We start from the raw sequence: 8,502 nt of genomic DNA on the forward strand, positions 1-8,502 counted from the left end.
ATGTATTTTCTCTTCAAACAAACACATGGCGTACATTGGCTGTTAGTTTTATTCCACAAACATAAACAAGCTAATGAAGAATAAGCCTTGTTCATTGAGTCTCTTAGCCTTGGCCAGATTGTGAATGAGTTTGGCTCAGTTACACTAGAGCCAGCTTTGGCCTCTGAGTAAAGACAAATACTGGTCAGGAGCCATTGGACCATAAAGGCTTGTCACTGTGCCACTTGTGTATTAGGCCACGGCAAAGTTTTACCTGCCCAACCAGCCAGTAAAATAATGTCAGACTTTATCCGGCTCTTTCACGAGTATGATCAACAATGTAAATGTCAGAACTTAAGGCAGAGGGGAACAGAACCTGAATCTAAAAACAAAAAAAAAACATACGCAGGTACTTTAGAACACTTGCATATAAGAATTGGTCTGATTATTCCTACCTGCAAGTAAATCATGACTTTCTCTCTGAATCTTTTTGACATGTTTCATCTAAAGGGTGACTTTATTATCAGAAATATGGTATTTAATGATATAAATAAATATATATACAACTATATATATAAATTTTTTGTTTCTCACGAGTTTTTGGTTCAAAGAGTTGTTGAAGGTCCATAACTGCCCCACCGCATGTGGGAGGAGGGAGCAGCTGAGACACGCTGGCTGACATTCGGAGTCCCTCAGTCGGATCAACTGTTGCTAGATCCTGCTGACTCCGCGGAGCTTAAATATCCATTATCCAACTTTTAGCTATGAAAATTAGGACATGTCTGGGAAAAAGAGGATGTCTGGCAACCCTACATTTATTGCCTACTGATGGTGATCCGAGGGACTGGTTGCGCCAGTGTACGAAAGCCTCTCTTCTTTCAGTGAGCCCCAGGGCAGCTGTGGCTACAATGCAGCTTCCCACCATGAGTCTGTGAATGGCTGAATGGCAGAATATAGTCTAAAGAGCTCTGGTAAAATCTCCTGACTTACTATTTGATGAAAAAACAAAACAAACATCTGACCTATACTCACTATGCATTCGCATATTTACCAGGGTAAGGAAAAGTGAATCCAACTATGTTATGTTTTGTATCACTGTTATTAGTCCATAAACATTTTCATTGACACTGGCAGGCAGCAGGATAACACCCACATTAATTAAATTAGTAAAAAAAGAGAAACCTTGACCATTTATATACCTTAAGTGATAAAAAATCCTTGTGTCTCTCAACTTGTTGAGTTCTGAATATTGACCTCATTATGCTTACGTAGAGAAGCTTTATGTCTCTCCACCTGCTTACTAGTGAAAGCTCTGAAGCAGACAATTAGCAAGAGCCACACAGAGCCAGAGCACCCTAGAATATTTCTCTTGCTAAGCACCAGCATTCCTCTGAGACATCATGGTGTCCTCCACATACCTTTTCTGGAGCTCTGAAGCAGCAGAGGCTCGGAGCCCAGGAGGCGAGACTTGAGTTACGAGCTGATCTACTGAGACCGAATCCGGAGGGGAGGTGTTTTGTTGCTAATGGGATGTTGGGATGATCCACATCCAGCTGTCACTTCATTTCTTCAGCATCGCCATCATGTCTGTTCACTGCAGCATGGTGAAAATTGGCACCTTGGAGGCAGGATATGAAACTTCACAGTCATGTTTCTCCTAACTCTGCCTCACTGTTTGGAAATACGGCTCAACATAATTTGCAGACCCTGAAAGCAGTTAATGGAACTTGACAGAAATGAGTTATGTTTATTCTGGTTCTCAGTGTTTTAAAGGTCTATAGTTTTATACATGCTGAATCAAAACAAACCAAAATCCATTTGATCCTAATGAAATAAGGTTATATACACCAAGTTTCCATCCCAATAGCACTTTGATAGTCCTTTTTGAGCATCTTAATGTTAGCTAAAAATCACATTTATTATCAACAAATAATTAACTCAAACCTCAGTGGGCAGGGCTTTGAAAGGATGAGCAGGATATAATGCTAAAGGTCAGCCTCAGTCTATAAGCAGTTTTTTTTTTAGCTTTGGGCAGGAGAACCTGTGTAAAGCCTGGTATGGAGGGTAACCTGGAGAACATTGGCTAGAGACTAACCGTGCCGCAGGATGAAATCTGAAGGTCAGACTGCAGGCCCCAGAAACCAATATGAAGTCCTTTACAACAGGATAGAGGCTTTCTTGCAAAAGGCCGGCCAGAAGCTGCCAGTCTCAGGTTGTTAGGGATCTGAAGAGCAAGAGGGTTAAGTTAGACCTACAACGCTTGGTAGTAGGGCATGGGGGCAAACCCATTTGGACCTCAGAGAACTTTGGGAGCCCATTTACAGGATCTAGAGACCGAGGTGAGTCCACCTGGTCACCCTGGTAAAGGAACCCGATAACAGTAACATGGGGTGGATGGTGTTTGATTTCCTCTGCAGTAAATCAAAACTTAAGTGATGTTGTGGCAAATGTCACATCCTAGGAATTAATGGTAATCTTGTTTCCCAGCATGGTGAATTTCATTCCTGGTTTTCTTCATAACAACCATGTTCTTTAGATCCTTCCGGTCCCATGACATGCTTTAGATAAGGATACAAACACAGGGAAGAGGGCGGGAGACAGACAGGTGAAAGTCAAGGAAAACCAATTGCCAAGATTAAGAGACGAAAGGCTTTAACCTTTGGGTCAAAATTGTGCTGGCCCACCAGGAAAAGGCTGAATTACTAGTCAAACCTCAACGACCAAAACACGACCCAGGTGTTACTTGGGCTAGCTGAAGAGTTGCTGGGTAGTATATGAAGGATATTTGGTCTTGATTTAACCATGTGGGATTGGACTCTGTAACGTAGGGTTAGCTTGCTTCTCTTTTCCTGTTTCCTGCCTAAAAACTCTGAATTAGAACCAGATACTCTTATCTGGAAAGTTACAAAACCCAAAATGTCAAGAACCAAGGTTAGCCAGTAGGACATAGAGTCAGGTGTTTGCGTCAGCCAGCTTGCCTGCCTCGAAGCATTCCTTCTGCACCAATCCATTCCGGAAGATGCAAAGGCAATCATGACTCATCATTCCAGATGAATATCCTCCACTAATTATTGATCCAGTTCTTATAACCACAAACCCTTTGCTAATACATGTAGTTGTCAGAAGACACAGAACTTTGGACCCATTATTCAGACTCCCACTGCGGCGGGCTCACTGGAAGTTCTGCAGTAGAGACTCAGGTCAATGACTTCTAAACTCAAACAAGGAACGACAATAATCAAGATAGCCACCAACCTGGCAAAGTTCAGTCTGTGCCCAGAAGAAGGAGGTCAATCCAGAGAAGTGGAACTCCATTGGTCGTTATTTAGCCAGGGCAACAGATCCAGGAGGAAAGAGGAGCAGGGTCTGGCAGCAGCCAGTGCACACAGAGGAACCAGGAGGATAATCCAAGCCATGGTCAAAAGACCAGTCCAAGGTCGACAAAAGACAGGCTGGGAACAGAGGGTATAAATAGCAACAGGAACACGTACTGTAGATCTACTAAAAGATAATGAATGCGGGGCGGAGCAAAGCAGCTAAGAGGAAAGGGGTAAAACCCAGCTTATTGTACCAAAATCATGACAAAACCCCCCGCCCCTCATTTCGGATCCCAAACACCCCACCGGACTGATGAAAGTGATCTCTATTGAAGGACACAATGAGTTCCTTATCAAGCATAAACCGGGCATGGACCCAGGACCTTTCTTCAGCTCCGTAACCCTCCCAGTCCACTAAGTACTGGGTTCCCCTGCCCCTTTTCCTAGACCCCAGGAGGCAGTTGACCGTCTAGGCGCGACCATCATGAATTGAAAAAGCTTCCTGGATGGGATACAAAACGTTTTCAGACTTGGAAATAACGTCCAGATGATTGTCTTATGTTTGCCCTTTTCCTTTCTATTAAATAGTCAAGAAATTCCCATTTGCTGTGTCCAATGTTCTAACAGATGTCCATGGTCATGATAATATTTCCACTCAGTGCCATCTTTTCTTTAAACAGCTCAAGATAAATACAATGAAAGTGATCATAGAAAATGTGTTTTATGAGTGTTTGTAATTCTCTTTTCATGCCAGTTACCTTTCAACTACAGCTAATCTGACGTTCTTACAGTCCATTGATTAGAAAATATAAATATCCCTAACTAGGCTGTTGTTATACAGAGCAGAGGAGATCCAATAAAGCTCCCAGTGTGTCACCACTCATGCTTTTATTAAACCCACTTTGATAATTTCTTTTTGTCTTCATCCTTCGTCTCGTAGAACCTCTCTCTTGCTGCAGGCTTTTTTTTGTAACTCTATTTCTGTCTCTGAACATTCAGATAAGTGATTGTGAAACAGATGTTATTTTACCAGTCCCTTGCAAACAGAAAATCCGGCAGCCCTTGGCTAAGAAATTAATATTTCTTCAGTGTTTTCCACTCCCCCTCAGTGAGGATAAATATGCTCAACCGTTGCCTCCATGGTGAGGAATAATCTCAGCTTTGTCATCACTTTCCCAGCACTGAATCCCCCAGATTGGTTTAGACACATCATTTACGTATGTTGATATTTCTTTTGTTTTCTTTCTTTCCTTTCTCCTTCTGTCTTTTAGCATTTACAAAAATACTCCTTTTTGAAGACTTCTTAAGATTTTCACTGGCAATTGTTTGTCAACATATTTCAAGTTGTTAGATTCTTTTATTAAGATTAATTTTAATTTGAAAGTTAAGTAACATAACTGATGTTAGGGAATGGGTTTTACATCCAGTTACATTTGAGATTTGTTTCCAGTGAGTCCATTACTTCCAAGAAAGCCATTACAGACCAATTTTGTTTTTTGTTTGTATGTTCAGCAGCTGGTGGTTTTGGGGGGGCTTCAGATTGTCTTATTATAAATAATGATTAAAAAGGAGATGAGGTGTTCTCCAGGAGTTAGCTGGTTAGAGCGGCAAGGTGTATGGAATGTGTCCCCGGAGGCAGATGTCTGGTTTTTGTGGTGGATTTACTGTGGTTCTACAAAGGAATACAAATAACAATCAGTGCAGAACATACCATATATAATACACATAAAACATGTATATCTATGCATAAAAGACTGTATTTAGCAATCACACATACACTCAACCGCCACTTTATTAGGTACACCTGTCCAACTGCTCGTTAACACTTAATTTCTAAGCAGCCAATCACATGGCGGCAACTCAGTGCATTTAGGCATGTAGACATGGTCAAGACAATCTCCTGCAGTTCAAACCGAGCATCAGTATGGGGAAGAAAGGTGATTTGAGTGACTTTGAACGTGGCATGATTGTTGGTGCCAGAAGGGCTGGTCTGAGTATTTCAGAAACTGCTGATCTACTGGGATTTTCACGCACAACCATCTCTCGGGTTTACAGAGAATGGGCCGAAAAAGAAAAAACATCCAGTGAGCGGCAGTTCTGTGGGCGGAAATGCCTTGTTGATGCCAGAGGTCAGAGGAGAATGGCCAGACTGGTTCGAGCTGATAGAAGGGCAACAGTGACTCAAACAACCACCCTTTACAACCAAGGTGGGCAGAAGAGCATCTCTGAACGCACAGTACGTCGAACTTTGAGGCAGATGGGCTACAGCAGCAGAAGGCCACACCGGGTGCCACTCCTTTCAGCTAAGAACAGGAAACTGAGGCTACAATTTGCACAAGCTCATCGAAATTGGACAATAGAAGATTGGAAAAACGTTGCCTGGTCTGATGAGTCTCGATTTCTGCTGCAACATTCGGATGGTAGGGTCAGAATTTGGCGTCTACAACATGAAAGCATGGATCCATCCTGCCTTGTATCAACGGTTCAGGCTGGTGGTGGTGGTGTCATGGTGTGGGGAATATTTTCTTGGCACTCTTTGGGTCCCTTGGTACCAATTGAGCATCGTTGCAACGCCACAGCCTACCTGAGTATTGTTGCTGACCATGTTCATCCCTTTATGACCACAATGTACCCAACTTCTGATGGCTACTTTCAGCAGGATAATGCGCCATGTCATAAAGCTGGAATCATCTCAGACTGGTTTCTTGAACATGACAATGAGTTCACTGTACTCAAATGGCCTCCACAGTCACCAGATCTCAATCCAATAGAGCATCTTTGGGATGTGGTGGAACGGGAGATTCGCATCATGGATGTGCAGCCGACAAATCTGCGGTAACTGTGTGATGCCATCATGTCAATATGGACCAAACTCCCTGAGGAATGCTTCCAGCACCTTGTTGAATCTATGCCACCAAGAATTGAGGCAGTTCTGAAGGCAAAAGGGGGTCCAACCCGTTACTAGCATGGGGTACCTAATAAAGTGGCCGGTGAGTGTATATGACCAATATCTTGTGAACAAGAATACCGCACACATCAAACATGGTGAAAATGAACATCAAGCAGCATATAATGCTTAACATTAGACATATAATGATAAAATGAAAGTATCACCATACAGCACAGTGAAACACATTTAAACTCACCTTCTGACATGTACACACAGCAAGTCCAGTAGGCAAACACATATAAAGGATGAATGTTTGGAGAAAACGGGAAATAATGAGCTGTACACTGCTGCATCAGTAGGAAAAACTTTCAGCCATCTCACATGCAGGTGTGATGCGTTCAATGGGGTTTCGAATGCCTATGGTGCGTTCATGATCAACGAAAACACGATATAAATGAAAAGTATCCAATGGAAAACATCTAAGCAACATGGGCGTTCTAACAATAATGTACTACGAGCCTACGGCACTGGAGTGGCTGTGATGGGGACTAGCAGGTTCAATAATGAAACCTAAGTCCTTAGTTGGGTCTAGGTTTGTGCTTCTGAATCAAATAAAAGGGTTTAACCACTAACCCCTATGCCACCCCCAGTTTTTATTGTTTGGTTTGATCCTGTGTTTTTTATTAACTACCAGCTTCATGGACATCTCTTTTCTCTTCTTTAAAAACAAACATACCAGACAGATTGTGCCACATGTTTTAAAAAAAATTCTAAGCAAGTTTTTGTGATAATGATCATAAAAATAGTTTCCTTTCTTACTGAAGTAGACTGCACAGATGTCCCACAGTTGTCGGTTATCCTTTTAGGAGCACTCTCATGCCTTTTGTATAAAGGAAATTTTACACAAAGTGGCTTGTAACTGTCATGATTTTATCTAATCTTCTAAACCACAAGGATGAAGAACTCTCAGGAGAAGTTGAATCAGTTAAAAAAATAAAAGCTGTTATATAGAAAAGAAATGTGTAAATGATCATCCAGTAGGGCAGTGGCGATGGAAAGGGAGACCAGGAAGTCTGGAAAGAAAGGAATAAGACACTTGAGGATGAACAGTACCGGGGGACAGATTGAGGTAGATGCAGCCAAGGAGAGAGGTGAGTGTGTCCAGGGTTGGGGATTGTGGGTGGCTTCTTTTAGTCCAGATTGAATCTTTTGCAGGTGATAAAATGAGGAAGTAATCCACAGATAAGATGATGAATGGCAGAGACAGCTGCAGGTAGAAGCGGGTGGTTCGTTCCGAATGACCAGAGTGGAGGTAAGAAGGAGCGGTTACCATGAATGAGGAAACCAAGAAGTTTCTTCTTTGCACTTAGATGGATGTTGATGGTTTATCAGGTAGATCAGGAGAGAACACCAGTGGTGGAGGAATACGGAGGTTTATTGTACAGGCTGAGGATCTGTCACAAGAGAATCCAACTTTGTGTTGTACCTTTGAGTGAGCATATACACCAGATAGTTAGAAGGGACAAGAACCAGGAACACAGAGGCACAGGTAACTTCTGTACTCCTAAGGTTCTGAGTGGCCTCAAGTTACCATGGGACGATAACACAGGTGTCACGTAAATGATGAATCGCTCCTCTTATGCTGCCTTGGTGATGAGCTGATGAACTGTACCACACAGATGAATCTCAGGCAGTCAGCCCAGCAGAAGCTTTAGGATAGCCTGAAAAAAGAGCAGGACAACAACCCAGCCTACAAAACCATTTCCTGACAGTAGCTCGTCCTATTGATTTAAAGTTATAAGTTTTGAACATGTTGTCAATAACATGAAGAGGTGTAGCACATGGATACAGGGATGAATGCCCAAATCTAGCAAATGGCATATTTTCTTCAGAGAGAAAAAAAAAAACACTTTAAAAATGTTTAAATTCCTGTGGTTTAAGTTGTGTAACAGTCAGTGTTGACTTTTTTATCACTAAAAATTCTTCACTTTACATGTAATCCACTTGCAAGCGTATGGCATGAAATACTTTTAATAGGCAATGCCATTTGGGTTTGTCCAACTTTTGTGAACATGTGAAAACTGAGAAACCAATGGAGGAAGGAGTTGCCATCAACACCTTTGTTTATAGATGTTGTAGATCGGCCTGTTTTTCAGTGTAGTCCTGTTTCTCTGACTGTGACTGGCTGGATGTGCTCTCTTCATCCTCTGACATGGGAGTTGGCTCGGAGCTTGTATGCCTGGCTGTGTGTTTCCTGGACAGTTCTGCTGGAGATTTCTTCCTGTTAAAAGGGAGTTTTTCCTCTCCACTGTCGCT

The 8,502-nt window shown here is 42.2% G+C and overlaps 1 protein-coding gene across 1 annotated transcript in view; it reads left to right on the plus strand.

Moving 5' to 3' along the window:
* LOC107094883 (X-linked interleukin-1 receptor accessory protein-like 2) overlaps positions 1 to 8,502 on the plus strand; it is a 508,168-nt gene that overhangs the window by 358,227 nt on the left and 141,439 nt on the right. The gene's annotated exons all lie outside the window — the stretch shown is intronic.

This window comes from Cyprinodon variegatus, unplaced genomic scaffold (assembly GCF_000732505.1).
Source record: "Cyprinodon variegatus isolate N-32 unplaced genomic scaffold, C_variegatus-1.0 Scaffold511, whole genome shotgun sequence".
In the NCBI taxonomy this organism is placed as follows: Eukaryota; Metazoa; Chordata; class Actinopteri; order Cyprinodontiformes; family Cyprinodontidae; genus Cyprinodon; species Cyprinodon variegatus.